Here is an 11,887-nt window from a genome sequence, read left to right on the forward strand (position 1 = left end):
ACTCCGCGCCGGCTGCAGCCCCGAATCGTGCACGCCTACAATACGAAAAACTTCAGAAAAGTGTGCTACATTTTGTTGTTCCCGTAAATAATAAGACGAATATTAATACTGAATCCTTCTTGAGTATCGCTGAGCCGTACCGGGTGGCACAGCTGCGATTCAAGCAAGTTTCTGCTCGCAGCCAGCTGCCGCTGTTGCGGCACGGCTGCTCCGGTCCGCTTTGCATGCCACCTCCGCTAAGTGCAGCCGAAATTAATCATATTTTCCTTTTACTATTAGATAATTGAATTGAGAGTTAGGTATACCTCTATGAGTAGACCATTTACTACAGCACGAAGAAATTTCATGGCACTGTATCATACCCTCGATGCGGAACAAAATAGGCCTAGCGACGACTAGGGAGCAGCGCACGGCCAGAGTACTGCCGTCCGCCGTGCTAACGGGCGGAACAGCTTTGGTGAGGTTGCACCATGAGGTGCTGTAAGCGTTGCGAATCTGCCTATTCTGATGTACAGCCGAAGCGGGACCTTTCTCGACGTTCCGCTCAACAACACTCGCTCAAATCATGCTTAGAGAGACGCGCCTGCAGTCGCTGTTATTGCGGCGTCGGCGTACTCGCAGTCTGTATACAAGCGCTGTCAGGCGCGAGCCAGGCAGAGCGCAGCGCCGAGCGATCGGACGCGTGGCGTACTGGCTACGTCGATTTTCGGCTGGAACCGCAGAAATCTTGATCTGACTCCGGCGAAACTTGTGCATCTGCATCCGTGAAGACAGCGCGATCCTGGAGACACCGATCATATCCAGGTATACGCTCAATGTTCAGCCATTTAGAGCAAATCTGCGCATAACCACGGTGCGGCTCCACCGCCGCTGGTTGCGGAGACGCCCGCTGTACTTGGCTTGATCACGATCGCGTATAGTCGTCAGAATTCATCCTGACGGTTGGTTTCGGCGTCCACTTGGAGAGTGGGGATGAATTTTGTTGAGTTTTCGAAGACGGAGCGCGAGCGTCTACCGTGTCTGCATTGTTCAGAGGAGTCTTTGACTTGGCTGCTCCTCGTGCGTTTTGGCGTTTTGCCGCCGAAGTCGGTGGTTCTCGACGACTTGAAAAAGGGCAGCTTGTTACGCCGAAATGGTGGATTGGCCGTCCTCTGGCTGGCTTATAGGGACAGACGACGACAGAGTCGTGGGGTCGTAGCCGTGTTGTTCGTGCTGAGCCATGTTGATTGGGTGGCCACACACTAAACGATTTCTCACCCTTAAGGGTGAAAATTGGCCTGTCCCCAGACGCTCACCCTTTCTTACCTAAAAGGCGCAACCAATAGGGTGCAAAAAATAGGGTGAAGATACCGCACCCTTAAAGAAGGGTGCCCAGCCTAAACTTTTAGAGGGTGCAATTGTTGCACCCTTACGAAATAGGTGGCAAAAGGGTGCACCGCATAGATTCGCCCTGAAGCAGTAGCCTGGGATTGATATGCGGCAGGAATTGTAAGCATAAATATAGAACTCTGGGGGCCCATATTCTTAGTTTGCGTCGTTTTCGCTCTCAACAGGTTGGTACAAACACAGGACATCCTTGTCAATGCTGACTGGCAACCCAACAGACATCTTTGAAATGCTTTAACCATTGCAAGAGAAAGTGAAAATGACACTTCGGACAGGTCAAGGGTGCATGAAAACTCATATTCAAAAGTTTTCATGCACTCGTGATCTGTCCGAAGTGTCATTTTCACTTTCCCCTGCACTGGTTAAAGCATTGCAGAGAAGTCTGCTTGGTTGCTAGTCAGCATTGACGAGGAGTTCCTGTGTTTGTATCAATAAGTTGAGAGCAAAAACAATGCAAATAAGAATATAGGGCCACATAATCCTATATTTGTGCTTGAATTTCCTGCCACACATCAATCCCAGGCTTCTGCTTCAGGGCGAGTCTATGAAGAACATCCTATAAGCATCTAACAAAAATACTTTCCATGTTTAGGTATATGTAATTTTGATGAGGCACAATGACATGTATACTGCTCAATTTAAAGGTCTATCTGTGCATGTCATGGAGATGCTTGGAAACTATTCAGACAAGCATGCTGAGCAAAAACATACCAAAAATACGGCATGGAAATTCTTGAAACAATATTGGGAAAAAGTTTGTGCTGCAAAGTTACTCAGAGGCAGCTTTACAATCATATACAAGTGACACCTACAGTTTTGGTAGCAAAGTTTATTCACACTATCAGCAAGTTATTTGGCTGGTTTATAGGGTTGGACAACTCAAAATTACTTGGAGGAATGTCTACAATTTATTACAGTGTAGTATCACAACATAATGACATGTCACAGCAAGAGCAAAATAGTGCATCACTTATTTAGTGCATGGCACTCTCTCCTACACAAATGGCTAAGAAATGTGTAGATATACAAAAAAAGCATGTATATTTATGACAAGACAGCAGAACATACAACTCCTAGCACATGAAAATTGAGATACTTTACGTGACTGTTCAAGAACTTGGTAGCCACCACTCTAGGTACAATGCATAATGAAAGAAGAGGCACCTAGAACATGTGTTGAATAGCTTGCAGTCATACTGAATGTTGAAGACCATGTTGGCGGACAGAACCGCTGCCAGTCACTCCACCCACTTGTCGCAGAGAACAGCTTTTCACGGTCCACCTGGATGCGCAGCAGGTCGACATCTTCAATATTTTCCCCAGAGTATATGCTGACAGGAGTAGCTGGTACACGAGTCCTGCAGTGGCAATAAAATATTGCATCAGTGCCGATTGCTGAAGAGGCATTCTTGAAAAAAAAGTTGAAAGTGCACAGGAAGACACACTTGAGTAAAGACGACACAGGACACACGTTGTCCCGTGTGTCCTGTGTCGTCTTCACTTGGGTTTGTGTCTTCCTGTGCGCTTTTACCTTTCGTCAAGTTGCAATGCATCATCTAGCCCATCTTCAAGATTTGTTAAAGTATTCCTTCAAATCCACTTCTTTTATAGCTACTCAAATGCTACAAATTATCTCACTGTAATGCAAAGAATGTTAACAAATAAAACGGCTTGTTTGATATTTATGCACACAAAACTGCTTAAGCCAAATGTAAATTTGTAGGCAAAGGCCAGCAAACCTAGAATGTCTAAATTGGCAGCTTTCGTTTTTTTGTAATTATTCCAAATTTACTCATGTCAATATGTTTGTAATTCAATTAAACACTGATGAAAATACACGACACAATTTCTTTGCCAACTGTAATCTGCAAGTTATTTAGAGATGTCATTAAAAATTCGTTATGAAACAAAAAAATGGCACGAGTGCAGGTGGAATGCTGACAATAGGTATGTGCGTGAAGACCGCACATTTTAAAATTTAGCCTTTAGTTGAAAGCAGCATTTGTTTTTTTTTTCATGTTGTATGATTGCGAAACTGCTCTACCTGCAGATACAATGTGCCACCTGCTCTTGCTCACAGTTCTAGGGCTCTTTGATGCTTCCGTTGCTCTTTACCGTCATAGCTCTAAAGGAATTATTTTCTTCTGCACAATACAATTTTAAATGCTACATGGTAAAGCATATAGCAAATCCTGAAGACAGTAAGCTACGGAATCAAAGTGACATTCAGCAGCTCTCCATAATGTTTTTAGGCCTTTAGATCACCTTTTATATATGGTTTTACTTTGCATGTAGATTTACAGGACTACTGTTAGTCTCAGATTATAGACTCCCTTTTGGGCGGTAGAGGCCCATAGAACTGTGGCCATTACCAGCACATAAACATACTACTTGTTATAAAATGATCCAGGATAGAACAAGAGCAAGGTGACTACATAGCATGAAAGAGAATTGAAGGGTAGCAGAAAAGCTTCAGTTTGCAAGCCAAGCCAAAAGGTCAAAAAGGCGCTTGTCTATCTGGACACCATGAGCATCACTGGCAGGGAAGAACCTTTTACTTCCCAAGAAGAAAACAGAGAACGCGAGGGAGGGGAGAGAAAGAGGGGCAGAGCGAGAAGTGAAATTATGTTTGTCTGGGTATTAACTTCTATGAATTTGGTTTGGGTGGTCTATCACCAAAAAAAAACAAAATAACAAGGTGGAAGTAGCAGGGAAAACTACAGTATGGGGTAGAAAAGTTAGCATCTAAAGCAGGTTCAACGCTGGCACATGTTTTTTGAAAGGAACAGGCAATACAGCTGCCGTTAAATAGTTGTTAAGAGCTATTTGGAAATGGTTAAATACTAGCATAGACTAAGAATGCTATGCAAAACATAAATGAAATGCTGAGGACAAAGGACAACTGATAAAATAAATTTGACTAAGCCTTACCTGCCAAAAAAGGCATTATCAGACGAAAGATTCAAGGGGTAACCAAAGTCACGAGTGATAAAGAGGAAATGTTTAAAAGACACGTTGAGCTTATGCTAGTGGAGATACACTTGCTGTAAATAAATTGCACCATTCATGGTGCATGTGACTGCCTTGCCATCTACTTATGGTGTGGAGGGATTGTATTTAAGGGATTCAAACGTTCCTTTCGAGATATTTATTTTCCACTGCTTGAAATTCATGGATTAGAAATGGCTCCCTATAGTTGGTTTTTGTAGAATTAAAGCTTACTCGAGATAAATACCCTAAATTCATCAAAATTATGGCCAATTTTATTTAAAGGCTGTATATAGACTGCATCAAGGAAGGTTTTGCTTGTGCCTGCCCGACGACTATTTCATGTTATGCTCATTCATTGCCCTGTCTCTCCAATTTTTGTTTATCTAGACAGTAGGTAATGAATACTTTTTCCGATGCAAACTCAACGCGTTTACCCAAAGTTCTGTCTTTTTATATTTTTTCTTCTTGATAATGTTTCATAATTTTTCACTATTCACGTGCGACATATAATTCTTTTTTTTATCACTACACTCCTGGACACCTAACGCTGGTATATAATTCGCCACCTCCGGAATGCTTTTCAAAAGTACTCTGCTGCTGCTGCTGTAGCCCAGCTCAGAGAAAACTATTTAAAAGATAACATTCTCTTAACCCTTAGCTCTATTCTCCTTCCCTCCTCTGCTTTCTTCTTGTAGAACAAAAGCATATGCAAGCTTCACATCTGATGACCACACTGCCAAGATGAGGACAAGTACCTTTATTGAAATGCTGGCTTCTAGACTGAGGCTCACCCTCAACCCTTGCTTAGTATTCTTGGAAACAATGTGTAGAGATAATGCAAAATACAAAGGATAATCATTATTTTATTGTCTTTTAAGGTCCTCTAGTTGAAGAGAGGTAACTTTGAAGAGTGGCAGTAGTCTTACAGTTTAGATACTGCAGGCACCAAGAAAGAAAAGCCATGTACACATTTATTACACTTGAAAAATACAAATAAAAGGAAATGAAAGGCAAAATCAGCATGTGCTCATGCTCCAACTGAAATATAAGCTGCCGACTGAATTTGGAAGGGTCGCATTTAGTGAGTGGTCCAATATAATGAATTCTTTTCATCAGTGATAACAGGAGAACTCCATATGAGAGCTGCAATGATGCTCATAGGTGGCAGTAGAATTATGTCCCAAACAGCAGAAAAAAAATGGTTATAAAATACCTTTAAGCGAGAGATTTCTCTTCTATGTACTGTTGTGAGCAGAATTAAGATTATTTATTGACCTTATTTCTGTGCTGTTTGCCAGGTATGGGTAAAAAAGTGGTAGTAGTAACTTTCTGAAAAGCGGGCAAGGTAACCTTATAAAGTGAAATAAATGTTGTGGATCCGGTTACAGAAATAAGCCTAATGCATAATGGCCTTAGCGGCCTATGTGCCATAATGCCCAATACACCACAACATTGAAGCCAGTTAAGCAGCTTCATGACTTACTGAAATATGAAATAGCTATCATTGAAAAAAGCAATCTACAATATCTTATCGGTGTATTCAGATAAGAACTGTAATTGAGGTCCTATGACCACTTTTTGTTTTCAGTGAAAATGTTATATGTGGTGGGCAATTGTCTCTGCGCAAATATGGTTTAGTTTTGCAAGGTGTGGTGTAGTTTCTTCGGGAAAAAGTCATATATCGCTGCAGGTGAAAAATGCAGTTTTGCTATTTAAAAATGTTGAAAGTTTGGAGACCTGCTGCTAGCGTACTAAAAGCTTGCCAGCTATTCTTTTTATCCACTAAATCTATGCAAATTTTACTTTTATGGGATTTATTAAAAACATGTTTTGTTGTTGTAGTTGATGTAGTAAAAAATCCGGAACTTTGCTCCAGAGGCACCACGCTACAAAAAATCAAATTTCAACCTTAAATAGGGGTATGATGACCATATTTTTATGAAGCCTTTTTTTCGTTTATAAATCCGATAATTTCCTTATTTTCAGGCAAAACAGGGAGCTCTAGACTGCCCTGCGTGTTCTTGCCAATGGAGCAAATCTGCCTAAGATTTGAAAACTGCAAAAATGCAAAAATTTAATTTCAACATTTTTTAAAATATCATCGATTTTTATGAAAATCCCTCTCAAGAATCTTCAGTACCTAATGAATATTACAGCTTGAAGAAGGGCTGCATTATATTGTTTAACATTATAAAAAAAGTTCAAAATTGAGCACTGGTTTTGAAGCTTGTTAATATTCAACCCTACATTCTGGCACAACTAAATAAAGTGCTGCCACTAAAACTCTTTCTGCACATTATCCTGCCTAGTTCTCTATTTCTCAAAAAATTGGAAGTTCTAGACTTGCTTGTTCTTCCTCCATATTTTCTTGCAATTGGCAAAAATTTGAAACTACAAAAAAAAAACAGACAACTGTGACTTGAATTTCAAAAACTACAGCATCTTCTTTTTCATTGAAAACCCATAAAAACAATCCTGAGTACTTTATAAGCATCTGGTACTAAAATGTGTTCCGCTATGTGAGCTAAAGGTATAAAAATAAATATAGAACTGAACGCATGTTGTCTCTGTAGAAATGCTTAGGCTTCCTCTTAAGAAGTAGGAGTCAAAAGTTCAATTTATTATTTGCTGAATTTAGTTTCATTCTAACATATGCAATATCCAAATCCTTCTCAACGCTTATAAAGTCCCTTTTCTGCTTGTTGGCAGTGTTGATTGCTTGAAATGGATTAAATTCGCTATTGCTTAAAATTTCATGGCAGAACGCCAGAACGGTTTAACTTGGTTTAACTTTTTTCTATATCATATATTATTTGATGAGCTCCCAATTTTGCATGAAATTAGGGAATAAGCAAAGAATCTGAATAATAAACAGAAAAAGATTTTAATGCTAACGACATAATACATCAAGCCCATTTATAAGTTTGAAAATTGACTTTTTTGTAGCGCGCTGTTTCTGGAGTAATGTTTGCGATCTTTTACGAACTCAAGTGCGACAGAAAAGCAGGTTTTTAATCATTCTCATAGAGGTAAAGGTTGCATAGATTCAGTGGGTAAAAAGGGATGGATGACAAAATTTCTGTACACCAGCAGCAGGTCTCCAAAGTTGCAACTTTCTGAAAGGGGAAAAATGGCATTTTCCACCTGTAGTGATTTACAATTTTTTTTTCCAGAGAAAACTACACCATATCATGCAAAATTAAGGTTCATTTTTTTGTATCGAGACATTTGCCCACCACATATAAAGATTTCATTAAAGACAAAATATGGCCATGGGACATTGATTACCGTTCTTATCTGAACACACCCTTATCCTCATCATATGTGCAGATTTCCTATGCTTCTCATCAGTGTGCAGAATGAAACAGGTATTCAATTTGCCCAGCCTTTTTTAGTGTGCCAGCACAAAATGGCCAACAACCAAATGTACCTTCAATTATTCATAGAGCAGGAAATAAGAGTGAGTTAAGCGAGAATTTTGTATTCTGTAAGTTCCAACTACAATAAAGCTTTTCAGATAAATTGTACGGAACGCAGGCAGGCTACTATGTGTGGTCTAGGGTTTAGTTCCACGTCTCCTGATAGGCCATGTAGGTGTATGAATTATGCTAATCAGCAACAAATGTCAAAGGAGGTGATATATAAAAATTAAGAATTGTTTACCAGTCTCGTAACTAACCTGAGTTGAAAACATGACTGCATGACTCCATTCTCTCTAGTTGCAGGCGGGTGATGGCTTGGATAAATATACGAGAGCTCGGAGGGCGTGCAGCAGTGCAGTCGACAGGCAAGAAATGGTCTGAAGCTGGATCCACAGAATGCACTGCAGCTTGAGTCACCTTGTCCTTGTCAGTGATGAGTAGTGGCATAGAAGAGGGTTCCAAAGTTGCTGCAGGTAAAGTAGACAAGCCTGTATTAAAAAAGACTGATCAGCAGTAATAATGGCATTGGCATGCCCTAAAGTGCAATCAGATTTGGCAAAAAAAGTATTTTGAAAAATGTAAAAGTAAGTTACATATTCAGTTATATAACCACTGACAGAAATATACTCCACAAGAGTGTGGAAAGAAGCTGGAGCACATTATGCAAATTTTGATGCACCATTCTGCACAATATTGCTCCCTTTACTAAAATATTACAAGAGATAGCTTTTTGATTCCCCCCCAAAAAATCAGGAATAGTATTGGTCAGAAATTCTGCTAACTTTTAGGAGGCATTTTGCAGCTACATGAGTGCCAGTACAACACAGGCATTTCCAGAGTTCTAAAACATGCAGATCTTTGTATACTGGCCCACAGAAGGAATGAAAAAAAAAAAATGCCTATTGAATAAATGGTGTTTAAGAAAGTTTTTAAATATCTTGACAGAAACTGTGGAAGGAAACCAGTTGATGAGATGTCATCCATTAGGTTCAAAAAACAATAATGACAGCATAAAATTCAAATGTGAAACCTTACTTTTGGCACCAAAAACAAAAAATGGAGATGTGAATATTGGACAGTATAAATGTGATCCAAAGGAAATTTAGCAAGGACCACTTATCAATGGGGCTTAGTATATTTCCTTTAGGAATCCGGTGTGTACCAATTTTTGTAAAAAATCGTTCTTTATTGCAAGGCATACTATCACACGAAAGAAAGAAAAAAGAATGCGAGTCATAAAACCGAGGAGGTTAAATTTTCAAAATTCAGGGACTGAACAAAAATAAAAAAATGTAGAGAATATGCAATCTTTTTTTTTTTTATGCTTCTAGAGCGGTTCGTCAATTTTAATCTCATTTTGCTCGCAAGACTCATAAAGCAATGTTTCACTGACTACGAAATCCATAGCTTGTGTCGCGCAAGAACAGCTCCAGGAAGAGGCAATTTGAAGCCATCAATCGGCCTGTGCCCAAAGCAACCACAGTATGAAACAAAACAAAACGAAAATGCTGATTCAAAACCAAACGCAGAAACTGAAAACAGAGAAACTAGCTGGCCTACATAATGGCTATTGTAACAGGCAAATAGAACTGCTCCAAAAAGTAGATTTAAGGAAAAGAGCGAAGAAAGTGAACATTTGGTCAGAACAAAAAACATAGCAACACTGTCACAGCAACTTACTGCACGCTTTTTGGCTTAGAATCCAGGCTGTCAGCTTCTACTTGAATGCAGAAGCATCACCTGCAAATATCCATTCATTGTAATGCCCACTACTGACAACACAAAATATAAAGGACTGTAGGAAGCAAGTGTAAAACCATAAGAAAAGCATCACAACCCAAAAGCAAGACTGTATTCGCCAGGCAAGCGGATACAAGACCCTATCGATAAAATCAGCTCATATTGCGATTAAAAATGTAAATCCTGTTGGGGAAAAATAACATCAGTTGGGCATAGTAGCCACTCAGAATGGTGTTTTGTAAATTATGCGGTTTAAAGTCCCGCAGAGGCAAATGGGATATGACCATACAGGATGGCTAAAGAATATTTTTAGACCTCAGTAAATCCGCTACACGCACTCACAAGGCACCATACCATGCGCTTCTCTATTTCACCTCTATTTAACCTGCTACCTAGGGATGATCAACGGAGCGGAAAAGCCGCGATGACGGATGGGAAAGTGGTTTGAGTTCCTATGTCCGCAAAGTGCTAGCGTTATCTCGAAAGTCAGCTAAATATTTTATGTACCAACACAGTGCGTTTCCTTTACTTTGCCCCATAACGAGAATTAGCACTAATAGAAACGAGTAGAACGAGGCCGAGACTGACATATCAGCGCTCATCACCCAACTTCCATTCGTAAACCTCCTGCGCGTAAGGCAAGAAAGCCCAGCATGTGTATTTTTTTTTTTAAGGAAGGAGTTCTATTTTTTAGCAGCAAATCTGCGAAAATAATCACCGCGACATCCAACTTCATGAGCGTTATTTTTGCAGCCAGCTGAAATCAAGCGCGTTCCGCTCCAGCCCGTTCTGTCACGTTCCCAAACAAACGACAAACAGTGTAGCAATGCGGTAAGCCATTGTTACTGTTCCCGCACTGCCCGCCTCGGAATGTGATTGAGTATGCTTACCTTTACAGACGATTGCGTAAGCCGTCCAGAAAGCTGTTCGCCTTCGCACCACCGGTGCCGAATCAACAAGTGGGTTCAGTTGGTCACGCAGAAAAACATTTTCACGCATTCTTCCTTCGAGCTTCTCAAACTTGACACGATGAACCAACCAATAGGCTTGAGCAAAGCAAAGAGCACGAAAACTGAAAACTAGCCGGCACGATTAATGCCCATTTGCCCGAAACATCACATCACAGGCGTACACACTTCTGCAACAATTATGCACGCGAAACGCAGCACATTTCACGACCGACGATTGGCAATCGATGCTGCAGATTAACGATCGTCGAAACGTGGTCAAGTCCGCAGCGTGCAAGCCGCCATGTTGGCGAGAGGAAGGTAGCTACCGGCGGCCGCCTGGCGGTGAAAGGGTGAAAGCATAGAGTATAGTTCGTTTCGGTTTCGGTTTCGTTAGAAAAATGAAGCTTGAGTGTTTTCTGTTTTGTAGTGTTATTTCTAGTGCCTTATTTTGGCATAAAGGCATATTGACGGCAGCAGAAATCCGAGCAATACCCAGGAAATTGCCAGTTGGGGGCAATGTGAAATAACGCCTGTTGCTTGCTTTGTATTTAGTTTGAAAAGTGCGCGTGCAAGTTCAGATGACATCATTAACACGATTCTCATTTTCCGGTGGTGGATCAGCGAAGCCGAACAAAGTGCACATGAAATTTTGTTGTAGAAAATCAGTAGTTTCGAAAACGAGGCAACTGTCTAAAATATATAATCGGCAGCACAGCAAATGAAGCAGCAGAATTGGAACCCGAGTAGGAAGTCCGTTGTCTATTGTGCACTGAAGTGTCTCGCTATGCGTGCAGATAATACGGTGCTGAACAAAGCTGCCTGGTAGATGTGTCGACAAAGATCAGACGGCGCAGATAACTTTCTCTTTTTCTCCTTTCTAATTAGTGCTGCGCGTCGTTTCCTACGCATTTTAAAGGAGTATAGACACTTAATTTTTTTAATTCGTGTTTTATCATTTGTAATAATGCGTAAGACATTACTGTATATGAATCGTCTTATGACATTCGCTTACGCTCGCTGTATAATTTATAATCAAATTTCTTTTATCAACAGTTTTGGTTTCGCTTTCAACAGTCGCTTGATTGATTGATTAAAACTTTAATTTCTATCGATTTAGGAGGCCCCCTACTCCCCGCTCCTGGCACGCAGGCCTGCGGAACGGAGGCTGGAACCTCCGCGACTAAGGACTAAGGCGTCGAGCTATGGCTATGACGTCACAGTCAAGTCTAAGTCACGTGAGGCATGAATAAAACAGCGATAAAATCGCTCCAGTGTTGTTTTAATTCAGCAGAAAACTAAAGCCGTCTTTCTTGGAGGACAAGAATTACAAAAGATGAAGCGTCTGCAATTATATTGCTGTTTTTTCAGGCCGAGCGTCACGTAGATTTGATTGTGATA

The 11,887-nt window shown here is 40.6% G+C and overlaps 1 long non-coding RNA gene across 1 annotated transcript; it reads right to left on the reverse strand.

Annotated features, from left to right (window-relative positions):
* Window positions 1-2,275: 2,275 nt before the first annotated feature.
* Window positions 2,276-10,807, reverse strand: LOC146187999 (uncharacterized). Its single transcript, XR_014707461.1, has 4 exons — window positions 10,430-10,807; window positions 9,480-9,539; window positions 8,057-8,266; window positions 2,276-2,744 (listed from the first exon to the last, which is right to left on the reverse strand). It is a non-coding gene; the product is annotated as an uncharacterized LOC146187999 (long non-coding RNA).
* Between the last annotated feature and the right edge of the window lie 1,080 nt (window positions 10,808-11,887).

Source organism: Amblyomma maculatum, chromosome 5 (assembly GCF_055883805.1).
Source record: "Amblyomma maculatum isolate TAMU_Amacu chromosome 5, ASM5588380v1, whole genome shotgun sequence".
NCBI lineage: Eukaryota > Metazoa > Arthropoda > Arachnida > Ixodida > Ixodidae > Amblyomma > Amblyomma maculatum.